The following is a 12,659-nucleotide window of genomic DNA, read 5'->3' as shown; positions in this document are numbered from 1 at the left end:
CTGGTCTTGCACATGGATAATAAAATCTAAGATATGTTATAAGCAATCTGCTTCCTTTTAGGGCTTGTCTGCATATGGAAATTGACCAGAATGATTACTGCAAAATAAACTATTCCAGAATAGCTCCCAGTGTGGACACACACATTCCAGAAGAAGAATGCCTTTTTCCATTTTAGCTTAATCCACTTTTAAAGTGGACGCTCTCTCAAATTTTGTATTCCCTCTCCATCATCTACTCCACCCACCTGGGTTTATCATTATTTGTCATGTAACTGTAGTCCTGATACTGTGGCCTCTTTCTGCCTCTTGCATGAGAACTTAAGTGGAAAGGCAGAGATCACAAAAGCCCTCAAGGCACCCCAGGTACAAGCAAGCAATTGGTTTGCAGATAGGCGTTTAGAACCCTGCTCCAACTTATTTTTTTCAATTTGAGTGATGGGAGTTGCATTGGATGGGAGGAAACTCCTCCCACTCAAGCTGTGGAGTAACATCAGGTGGAGCTTCCAACTCAGAAGAGAGTCACTTGCAAAGGATGGGTTTCAGAGAAGCAGCTGTGTTAGTCTGTATTCGCAAAAAGAAAAGGAGTACTTGTGGCACCTTAGAGACTAACCAATTTATCTGAGCATAAGCTTTCGTGAGCTACAGCTCACTTCATCGGATGCATACTGATTAAGTGAGTATGCATCCAATGAAGTGAGCTGTAGCTCACGAAAGCTTATGCTCAAATAAATTGGTTAGTCTCTAAGGTGCCACAAGTACTCCTTTAATTTCGATTGTAAATTCATCAGGTGAAAAGACCTTGCCATCAAGTATTTCTGTAAAGTATTATGTACACGAACATCACTACACAAAAGAGGTGCCCATGCTAATGTCAAAACACAGGCTCTGTGATAAAATACCCAGAAACATGGATGAAAATAAATGACAATGCGACTGTCACATAATAATAAATTCAAATGGATTGTTGGTAGGATTAATTACAAAAATCAGTTTTGAAGTTCTGCATCTGTCTGCAAGATAGTTATTTATATGCATCTATTTTTTCCTCCAAAACACCAAAGGCAAGGCACAGCTATTTTAAAGTGATCACAGTAGCCCACTTCTCAAGATCAACAATACAGAAAACAAAATTATGCTGACATGGAAAAAAATCACCATGGCCTACAAACAGCTGGACTAGTAAGTGGGAAGTTGGAAGAAAATGATTTTTGAAATTGGAGGGAGACCTTGATAGTGCCTGTTAAGTAAACAGCAAGCATCATAAGCCTGTTCAAAATGGATACTGCATATGAACACCTTAACCGGCGGGATTAAGTAGGGAAACTCAACATTCCCCCTTATTTGGGTAGCAAATACAGCATACCCCTTCACTCGCCCATCACTGGTTCCTAAGCTTACGAGGAGCAGAAGCCCCGGCATCAGCCCGCCAGGCCTGCAGGGCAGCCCAGGCTCCGGCAGCCCAGCAGCTGCCGCGCAGACACCCGGCGAACTATTCACAAGTCAGGATTTGTCCCCGCCCTGCCAACTGATGCCCTCGACCTCGGCACCCGCCAAGCACCAGGCGCGAGCCGCGCGGCGGCCACATCCCGCCCGGGCCCGGCGCGGGGCATCGGCGGCGCCGCCGCAGCCCCGGTCACGAAACGCCCCCACGCGCGGGCTGCGGCCATCGCGGCGCTTCCCCCCGGCCCCCGCCCCGGCAACCAGCCCTGCCCACGGCGGGCAGCTGCCCAGGGCTGAGGGGAGCCGAGCGTCCCCTGGCCATAGCCGGGGCGCGGTCCGGAGCAGGGACCGCTGCCCCGTCCTGCTGCCGCCCGCTGGTCCCCCCCGGCCGCTGCCGCACCTCCGAGCCCCCGCAGTGCATCCGCAGGCTGGGGCACAGCCCGGGAAACGAGCCGCCGCCTCCTTACCGCCGCCGCCGCCGCCCCGCTCCTCCGCCGCTCCCGCCCAACAGGGCTCGCAGCAGCAGCAGCAGCAGCAGCGCCCCGCTCCGCCGCCCGCGGCTCCAGCGGCCGGAGGCGTCGACGCGCTCCGCAGCTCCCGGTTGTGACGGCAGAAGGCAGCCCGGCCCCTCCTCCCGCCGCAGGAGCGGCGGCGGCTCGGCCCCCTGCAGGCCAGCTCCTGCCCGGGCGTCCTCTGCCGCAGCGCCGCCCCCCCGGGGGTGGGTCTCAGGAGAGCTGGTAAAATCCCCTCTGCTGAAATCCCCTCCCGCTCCGGCAGGGCCGGGAGCCTCTTGCGTCCGGGGGCGCTGGAACAATGTGGGGAGTGGAGGCGCTGAGCGCTATTGCACTCAGCTGTAAACCCTGTATATGGTGGAAACCACGTCAAGCCGGGGGGCGCCCCTAGTTCCTTCCAGCACCTCTGCTTGGGTCTCCGCCTGCTGCACGCGTAGGCCCGCACTTTCAACATGAGGGGGCCCTGCCCTGCTCTGCTTGCCTTGTGCAAGCCAAAACGGGCCGCTGAGCACTATCCATGCAATCCGCACTGCGTTACCTAGAGCCAGTAGGGTGCTCCGCACTGTGCAAGGTATGAAAAGAGCCGCTCCCTGAGCCAACCTGCTCTTGGCACTGTAGCGAGCACATGCTATGGGCAACCGCACCCACAAGCTGTGGCCATCCAAGCCTGTGAACAGTACTGCTGCCAACCTCAAACTGTTGGAACTGAGTCAGTCTGGTCCCCACCCTATGAATTGGAAATTCGTGAATGTCTTAAAAATAAATTGAGGTTTTGCTTATTTGTGTTCAGGTTTTGGAGCCTTCTGGGTGCGCTCAGCCACATCTTCAAACTTTGGTTTGAAACCATGAAGGCTAGAAAGTTACTTTACAAAAAAACAATTAAAGCTGAGGTTCTCTCCTGAGTCTCCAGGAAGCTGAACTTTAAGTAAACATTGCCTATCATAAAACCAGTAATTAAATTACACCTGTTGGCAACACATACAGGTGTGTCATTTGCTTTAAAAAGGGGCAAAATGAAAGGCATCCTAAGATACACAGGTATTTAAGTTTTGTATTAAACATAACCTTACTGATTTCCTCTTCAATTTTTTGGGTTGATTTAAACATTTCCTTCAGTTTTTGAAACATGAGCATCTGAAAACAAAATTGACCAGTTTCTCTCCGTGTCCAATTTAAAGTTCAAAAGTAAACTAACAGCACATGTAGGGAAAAAAAAAATGTTTTGACTATTGATGACTTTTTATTAAAGTTATGCATTTTTAACAAGATAGACTAGGATTTAAGATGAGACATAGCTCCAATATCACTATAAAATAAAGAAAACAAGTCCCAATCCTGCAAGAAGCCCTGTCTAGGTGGACCCCTGTACCTGCAGGTAGTAGTCTCATTCTCCACACATGAACCCTGCATAAAGCCCCACAGAAGTAACTGATGATGTGAATGGGCAACAGCATTTACTGATTTTTAAGAGGATATAATTCAGGCTATAGAAGCAAGTACAGCGTATTTCTTATCTCTCCTCTTATGTGGCCATGGTCAACTGTGCTGCCTTGATAACTAGTGCACTTTCCACACGACGTTTATTGAAAATGCTAAATCAGGAATTTTGACTCAATTTATCAATCAGTGTATACCATAAAAAGAAAAGGAGTACTTGTGGCACCTTAGAGACTAACAAATTTATTTGAGCATAAGCTTTCGTGAGCTACAGCTCACTTCATCGGATACATTCATTTCCACTGAATGCATCTGATGAAGTGAGCTCTAGCTCACGAAAGCTTATGCTCAAATAAATTTGTTGGTCTCTAAGGTGCCACAAGTGCTCCTTTTCTTTTTGTGGATACAGACTAACACGGCTGCTACTCTGAAATTTATACCATGTGTCTGTCAGTCACCGTAGGCCAGAGCTGTCCAAAATAGCCAAATAGGGAAGCAGGGGTGCAAAAGATCTATCTGGCTTTAAGATTAAACTCAATAAGTTTATGGGGGAGATGGTATGATGGGATAACATGATTTTGGTAATTAATTGATCTTTAAATATTAATGGTAAATAGGCCTAATAGCCTGTGATGGGATATCAGATGGGGTGGGATCTGAGTTACCCAGGAAAGAATTTTCTGTAGTATCTGGCTGGGGAATCTTGCCCATATGCTCAAGGTTTAGCTGATCGCCATATTTGGGGTCAGAAAGGAATTTTCCTCCAGGGCAGATTGGAAGAGACCCTGGAGGTTTTTCGCCTTCCTCTGTAGCATGGGGCACAGGTCACTTGCTGGAGGATGCTCTGCTCCTTGAAGTCTTTAAACCACAATTTGAGGACTTCAATAGCTCAGACTTGGGTGAGAGGTTTTTTGCAGGAGTGGGTCGGTGAGATTCTGTGGCCTGCGTTGTGCAGGAGGTCAGACTAGATGATCATAATGGTCCCTTCTGACCTTAGTATCTATGAACCTGTTCAGCTAAAGGCCAAACATATTACAGTGGAACCCCATTTATGCAATCTAATTGGGACCAGGGAGAGATCCACTAATCAAAAATTTGGATAATCAGGAGAATGGGCGAGGCTCCGGCAGTCAGCCCTGGGCAGCAGCTGGGCTCCAGCTGTAGAACTGATCAATTGTTTTTAATTGTTCTCTTTATTAATATCACTTCATAAGCAAAGTTTTATGAATGAAACAACATTCATTCATAAAACCGGTTACCCCAATAACTGCCTAATTGAGTTTCACTTTCAATCCAATTGCTGCTTAAATCGCTGAAACTTGCACTGTTTCAACTTTGTAACTTCTGCTCACTGTTTGTCATTCCTTACACTTGTCCATATTGTAACTCAAACTCCATTTTAACTTGTTCCAAACTCCATTTTAAAATGCTCACTCCATTTTGTAAAAGCTTGCTGCAACCTTCATTTTTGCAAAACCCTACTGTAATCTTATTAGTTTAGTTTAGATGTGTGAATGAGGTATGTATGGATGATGGAATCAACCTCCAGCCCCAGCCTGTCCTGATGAAATAAAGTGTAAACACCCAAAGGCTGAAGATGCAGACAACAGCCCTGACAAAGTAAGAGGAGTCCACCGTCAAAAGACAAGAACAAAAGTACAATTGAAGAAATATCAAAGCCAGGTCCTAGGCTGAAAGTCATGTCTGCAATTGACGGGTGATCAATCACACCGAACCCAGAGGCAGCATGACACAGCAAGACCTATCAACTCTGGATTCAAACTAAAGCCTACAAAAAGGATGAGTGAGATGGAAGACTTTGAAGGGCAACATTCTGCTGCCAACATGGAAGGGCATCGGTGCATGCCCAACAGAGACCCAACTCTTCCTTGTGCCTGGCTTTCCTGGCCAGTTAGCCACCACAAGCTACGAACCCAAGCCACAAACTCAAGCTACATTCAGGACTGGTAACTATACAGCAGCTGCAGAACCTGTGTGTGTGTATGAACGAACCTGTGAATGAATGTGAAACTGAATGAAATGTTATAGCTATAACTGACTGCCTACTACGATTCTTTCTGTATTCACAATAAATGTGACATTTTGTCTTATCCATTTTAATAAGATCCTGCTGGTTTTTATTTTATTGGTATAACACAGCTGTCAGCCCCACCACTTAGTTCAGTTAATACAGACAGCCAGATAATGGAGGCTCAGATAATAGGGGTTGTACTGTATTTTGAAAAGTTCAAGGGGCCACAATTGATATTTTAAGGCAAGCTTTCTGCCTCATTCCATTTCCTTTACATAGCTCAGGGAATACAAATGGAGCAGGTTCTACCCCCGCAAGTCACCTGCTGTGGATTCCCCTTAACAGTTGACAGCTAGCTCCTGTGTGCAGGGAACATGTTGGGATGAAGAGTGGCAGGAGTATACTACTACCAGCAGGACAGTGGGGTGGGAGGAGGTATTGTTTCATATTCTCTGTGTATATATAAAGTCTGCTGCAGTTTCCACGATATGCATCTGATGAAGTGAGCTGTAGCTCATGAAAGCTTATGCTCTAATAAATTGGTTAGTCTCTAAGGTGCCACAAGTACTCCTTTTCTTTTTGCGTATACTACTACAGTAGAACCTCAGAGATACGAACATCAGAGTTACAGACTGACTAGTCAACCAGACACCATGTGAAACCAGAAGTAAACAATCAGGCAGCAGCAGAGAGACACACACACACACAAAAAGCACTGTACTGTGCCTGTATTGCATCTTAAAGGTAGGCACATCTGGACTCCCCACCCGACTTGTGGGGTAGACACAGCAAGACACTGCGCTTTCTTCAGAGTTACAAACATTTCAGAGTTATGGTTAACCTCCATTCCTGAGATGTCTGTAGCTCTGAGGTTCTAATGTATATGGCTATCTCCAACTGATATGTATGGCCTGTAGAGGACTGTTGCCAGTTGCTGACTCAAGATAGCGCAGGCCACAGGCTACTCTAACCCAGCTGGAGCAGAGAATCAGGGAGCCATAATTGTCTGTTGGTTTGTTCTCAGCTTCTCTTTTCTTTTCTCCTAAGCAACTGTGCGGAGGAAGGAGCCATCTTTTGCTAGGTGCTCCCCAAAGTTGAGGCAGAGCCAAGAGAGCTCCTACCCTGCTCTTCCACCCAGTGCCCAACAATAAAACAGGCAATGGAGCAACCAGAGCACCTCCCTCTCTCGTGCTGCAGTAGTCAGTCAGCAGGGGAGCTGTGGAGCTGCTTAGAGTACTCATGGCTCGCACCCAAGCTACTCCTAGGGCTACAGGGAAAGTGGTGGTAGGCAGGGCCTCATATTGTCTCCCTGCATTGACTTGGCTGATTCAAACACATAAAAATCACAGAATGTAGCTCAGAGAGCCTATTTTCAATTGATAATCAAACATAAATGTTTTTAACATTTGCCTGTAGCCACAGGTTAGAGCCTTGAGGGCCACAGGTTGGACACCACTGATCTAAACTAAGAAACAATACATGTTTAAAAATGCATACAAACATTATTTAAATTAACCATCTTAAAAACAAAAAGAAAATCACTACACAGATTTCCCATGTCTACCATAAAAAAAGAAAGAGTCCCTCCAAAACAAGTCATCTGCTCATAAAAAGCCTGAGTGCACAGCCAGAAGATCATCAAACGTGCTCTGTCAGACCAAGATGGGAAATGAGTTTCAAAGTAGGGGGCTCTCCACTGAGTATGCACCACTACCAGCACCCATAAGTATAAATCTAGGAATTTCAGCTCTAAGGTCCCTGATGATCTCAGTTGCCAGGAGAAAGAGGCAGTTCATCTGATACCCAGGACTCAAGCCATAAAGGGCTTTGTATACATTCTATCCTCGTACTGAAAAACATGAATCTAAAGAAAGGATTTTAGACAAGTAATGTTCTGTGGTCCATGCCTGAAGCATGCACTCTTCCCATTTATTCTCACTGTGCCCACCATGCCAAGGACCCACAATTGGTCTCCTCTGACCTAGACCTCCATATTTACAATTTGCAGTAGTATTGTTCAACCCCCTTGATCACCCTGCAGCAGTCATTGAAGGAGTACAGCTGGGTATGTGAGTAAAAACCACCAAGATATGTTGCAACAGACTTCAACTGAATAATGACCCTCTCCCCCCTCCAATCCCCCCAATAAAAAACTTGTGGGAAAAACACATCCCTGGCCCAAATTCACAAAACAATAACCTATTCATAAACCTTACCCCCCCCCAGGTGTGAATTAAAAAGAAACTATACAATGGAGTAATTAGCATCATTTTACAAGAACACATTTTAAAATTAGAATCTATGAAATAAGAAACCATCTTCAGCCTGTAAATAAGTGGGGAGAAGTAGCTGACTTTCAGTACTCCCAAAAGGCCAACTTCGCAGTTTCAGCATTCAGTTGGCCGTATTTAGTTACTGTTTCTTTCCCAACTGTTGTTAGATTCCTATTAAAAAGAAATCAACAGTAAAAATAAGAAACTTTCAATTCTGGGCTGGCTGTGGTGCCATCATAAATCAATTGAGATTTAATTGTGTGATTTATCTCACCAAAAACCTTGGTGGAATTACTGCAATTACTTCCTTCTGTCTCTAGCAGCCCATTGATTATTCCCTACTCATTAAGAACAGAGAACATCAAAACTCTCATCAAAAACACAAGTTCATATGAAAAAAACCCTAAGAAATATTTATTAAAATACTGCATCAGAAAAGTGTCTTAAATACATCACCTGCTAGTGACCTCATTGTGGTTACTCATAAGGGTGTTCCTGTCTCTAAACAGCGGCTTCTTCTCCCTTCAGTATCTATGAAAAATATTATTAATCAACCTATTTTTTTATCCTGAAAATAAAACATAATCCAGTGCAAGAAACAACGAGAAGCTGCTGAACTTGAATTAATATGCAAACTAGATACCATTAACTTAGGTTTGAACAGAGACTGGGAGTGGCTTGGTCATTACACTAATTGAATCTATTTCCCCATGGTAAGTATCCTCACACCTTCATGTCAACTGTCTGAAATGGGCCATCGTGATTATCACTTCAAAAGTTTTTTTTCCCCTGATGATAATAGCTCCTCTTAATTAATTAGCCTCTTACAGTTGGTATGTTTCAGAGTAACAGCCGTGTTAGTCTGTATTCGCAAAAAGAAAAGGAGTACTTGTGGCACCTTAGAGACTAACCAATTTATTTGAGCATGAGCTTTCGTGAGCTACAGCTCACTTCATCGGATGCATGTTTCCACGGTATGCATCCGATGAAGTGAGCTGTAGCTCACGAAAGCTCATGCTCAAATAAATTGGTTAGTCTCTAAGGTGCCACAAGTCCTCCTTTTCTTTTTACAGTTGGTATGGGTACTTCCACCTTTTCCTGTTCTCTGTATGTATAAATAGCTTCTTACTATATGTTCCATTCTATGCATCCAATGAAGTGGGTTGTAGCTCACAAAAGCTTATGCTCAAATAAATTTGTTAGTCTCTAAAGTACCACAAGTACTCTTGTTCTTTTTTGCTGATACAGACTAACACGGCTGCTACTCTGAAACCTGTCATAATGTATGTCTTGATTTCATTTTACCAGCCATCCTTTTTGGATAGCAGAAAGGAATGACCCTCTGGGACATTGGTAGGAATGCATCTGACAGACTGCCAGTGTCTGTACTGATGTAAAAGCAGGGACAGACCAGAACAATCCTTATGACTGATTATGGTCACCCTTTTGTTTTAGGATAAGTTATAATGTCTACTATGGTTTCTTTCCTATATGTATTACAAATTAGGCACTCTAGTTAAATGTACATTTCTTTGTTTTAAGGTTTAGTAAGTAAAAGACAGGATCTTGTATTGTGTCTATGTTAAGGGGATTCAAAATAAACTGACACTGCTTGTATTTTCAAAGGAATGAGGAATGTATGCATCAGGAAAAGATAAGGTGTGAAAGCCATTGTTATAACCAGATGGTCAAGGAAAAAGGAGTAAAGAGACTTAACAACACCAGAAAATCATTAATGCGCATCCATAATGAAGGAGGGGCAAATTGACGACCCTGAGGTGAAGGCTGGCACCCCTAAAGACAGGACAATTGACTAAATTGGAACCAGGACAGGATAACCCTCTCAGAGGTGTATTGGAATGTTTACATCAGAAGATAACACCAATTAAGAAGTAACCTGTCACAAACTGACACAGCAAAATCCATAAACTTCAACAGAGAAAAGGAACTATAAGAATAGGGTGCTTTGCCATGGGATTTTGGGTTCGTCTTGCCACTACTCCAGGAGCATCGGATAATGACTGACAAAGCCCGGCTCCCCTCTGCGACCAATCTGGCTGGCCACTAGATTGATCCAGACTCCAAACAGGTAACTATAAAAACATCAACTGGCAGGACTGTGTGCATGATGTGTATGTGTGTGTGGCTGAAAAGCATATGCTAACTCTTGTATTTTCAATAAATATGGTGTATATGCCTTCTCTCTTATAAAAGATCCCGTGTGCTTTGTATAGCATAACAATGCTTCCAGTGCATTGTTAAGTGTTTGCAGGATTGGGACCATAGACAGAACACCATGGGAAAATTAGATGTAGTGATAACCTACATATTTATTTAAAATTTATAATATATGGTTGGAATATTCATAAGCACCCAACATTGGCTGACTTTCCTCCTGTTGAATCAATAGGAGTTAGGCCAATGATGAGTGCTTTAGAAATCTGCATCCTAAATTAATTCTTATTACGTAATTACATTATTACTATCAGATATAGTGGAGACAACTGTACTGATTCTAAAAGTGAGCTGTAGCTCACGAAAGCTCATGCTCAAATAAATTGGTTAGTCTCTAAGGTGCCACAAGTACTCCTTTTCTTTTTGCGAATACAGACTAACACGGCTGTTACACTAAAAACAAACAACAACCCTTCTGAACCTGTGATAAATGAAGGGTGGGGGAGGAAGTAATTCCCTTTTATGGACCCAGCCAGCCAGTTAGCTATAAAATCCCTCTTAGCAGCTGTTCTGTACTTGCTTTACCTGTAAAGGGTTAAAAGTCTCACTGCTATGTATAGGTAAAAGGAACTGAGTGGGCACCTGGCCAAAAGACTCAATGGGAAGGCTAGAACTTTTTAAAATTGAAACAAGACACCCCCTGCCCCTGAGACTGTAAGCAGCTCCCGTCCCTTCCCCCCAGCACGGTGCCAAAAGGCTGCTGCTGGCCACATTCTGGTGCGAACTGTGGCAGAAATCTGAAGGGGAGGGGGCCATGTGACCCTGTGTTTCCCCCCCCCCCCCGTGTTACCTCAAGAAGACACCGTACCAGATACCAGGAGAGGCAGGTCAGTCCTGGGGGACCAGCCAGGCATGGAGGGTGGAGAACGCCAGGCAGGGAGTGTTGGGTCTGACAAAGTGGGTATTCACACATGAAAGCTTATGCTCCAATATGTCTGTTAGTCTATAAGGTGCCACAGGACTCTGCCTCTTTTACAAATTTAAAAATGTTTTACCTAGAAACTTGAACAGCTCTCAGCCATGGCAGAGTGGTTCAAATCTCCTGGGCAGTTATGTAATTAGACATATATTTAAACAGAACATTATGTTACCCAAGATTAGAGTGTAGCAATGCCGATCTCTTGAGTAAATCCGCATTCAGAGTAATTTAAAAATGCATATTATGTACATGTTTCTATGGTGTCCTAGAAAGTATAACAAACAGGTCTGGTTCCAGGCTCTGAAACTATGACAGTAAGTAGTCTTGTCCTAAATAAAGTGCAAATGAGACCCCTATAATACAAAACAAAGCTAACCTCAAGGCACCAAGTATTTATAAAGTACTGAAATCTCAAATTACAAATATTTTCCTATTAAAATTTAAAAATATTTGATCAACTGTCCACTGTATATTTGAAAATAATGTAACAGTTACCTACTCATGTTCTGCCAGAACTGTCTGTCAAACGATTTCCAGATGAAGTTTATGGTGTTGGTCTTAAAAGAAGCTTGAATGATTTAGCTGGCACCTTGAAGACTGCCTCCCTGCCTCCTGAGTTAGGTGCAGTCATCTCAACTAAAGCATTCAGACTAACAATCCCCTCCTTTAAGAGAGATGGTGGCACAGCACTCGCATGTGGGTGCCCTTGACTCAGCAAGTCATATACACCACCCCACTGACCTGCCACAGCTAAGATTTGATTAACTTTAAGATATATAACAAAGCCTTATCTTCTCCTCCACCCCAAGACTTTCCTACAGAAGAAGGGAATGAGGCACATGCTGCTTAGCATTGTGTCAATTTGTTTTATACCTACTGTGATATTTTATTCCATATTCTTTATGAAAATATGCTTATGATATGAATATGACCTAACTGAGATATACTTTATGCAAGATGGCTCATGTGAGGTATCATTGGCAAGGTTATGATTTACTGAATGTGATTATCCAATTTGTATGCTTGTATCCTTTCTGTATCTGAAGTTAGGAATATTAACTATGTATCTGTATTTCAAATGTGTTACTTTGCGTGTCACATCCCCTCCCCACCTCACCCCACCCAACCCCTATGCTTCAGGTACAACAATGAAAAACCCAGACAAGGCTAATGGGCCATTAGCAGAGACAATGGACTGTGAAAGAGTTTAGTCTGCCTGTGGACACTGGAGACAGCCTATGAGCAATGGCTGCCACAGCCCTGCAGAGACATGGGTCTTGTCACCTGGTACTAAACATTACCTGGGACTTCTTGTAACTTTCCACTGGAAGGGAAGGGAGATCAAGTTTGGGAAAGGAGGATTCCCACCTTATGTAAATGCAAAGGGGCCTCCTCCTTCTTGCCATGGCTTTCTACCCAAAAAGAAAGACTGCAAAAGCCACCTGAAGAGAAGGCAAGGGGGGAGTCCGACTGAGACGGGGTCCAGTCTGAAAAGGAATACAACTGGAACTCTGAACCACGGAAACTTTGCAACCTGCCTACAATAACATTTAGGGTGAGAATTTACATTTTGTAACCTGTTTCTTAAGTATATTGAACTTAGTTTGCGTATTCAGTTTTATTTGGTCAGTAATCTCTACTGACTTCGTATTGTCTGTTATCTCTTATATTCACTTAAAATCCACCTTTGGTAGTTAATAAACTTATTTCTTGTTTATAATATAACTCAATTTATATAATTTCTAACTGGTAGCTGGGGTGGGGGAGTAGTGTGCACACCTCTCTTCACACTGAGGAAGAGGGCGGATTTT

General features: G+C 43.9%; 1 protein-coding gene across 4 annotated transcripts in view; it reads right to left on the bottom strand.

The window, feature by feature from the left end:
• The window catches only part of INPP4A (inositol polyphosphate-4-phosphatase type I A), a 206,251-nt gene extending 204,145 nt beyond the window's left edge, over positions 1 to 2,106 (bottom strand). The window contains exon 1 of one of the 4 annotated variants that reach the window (XM_084612411.1): positions 1,908 to 2,106. The gene's annotated coding sequence lies outside the window, so the exon portion shown is untranslated. The remainder of the gene's footprint in view (positions 1 to 1,907) is intronic. The other 3 variants (XM_084612412.1, XM_084612413.1, XM_084612414.1) reach the window with 3 other exon arrangements.
• Positions 2,107 to 12,659: the final 10,553 nt, after the last annotated feature.

Source organism: Lepidochelys olivacea (assembly GCF_965140295.1).
Source record: "Lepidochelys olivacea isolate rLepOli2 genome assembly, chromosome: 1".
NCBI lineage: Eukaryota > Metazoa > Chordata > Testudines > Cheloniidae > Lepidochelys > Lepidochelys olivacea.
The sequence above is the reverse complement of the archived record's forward strand: the minus strand, read 5'-3'. Positions and strand labels throughout refer to the sequence as shown.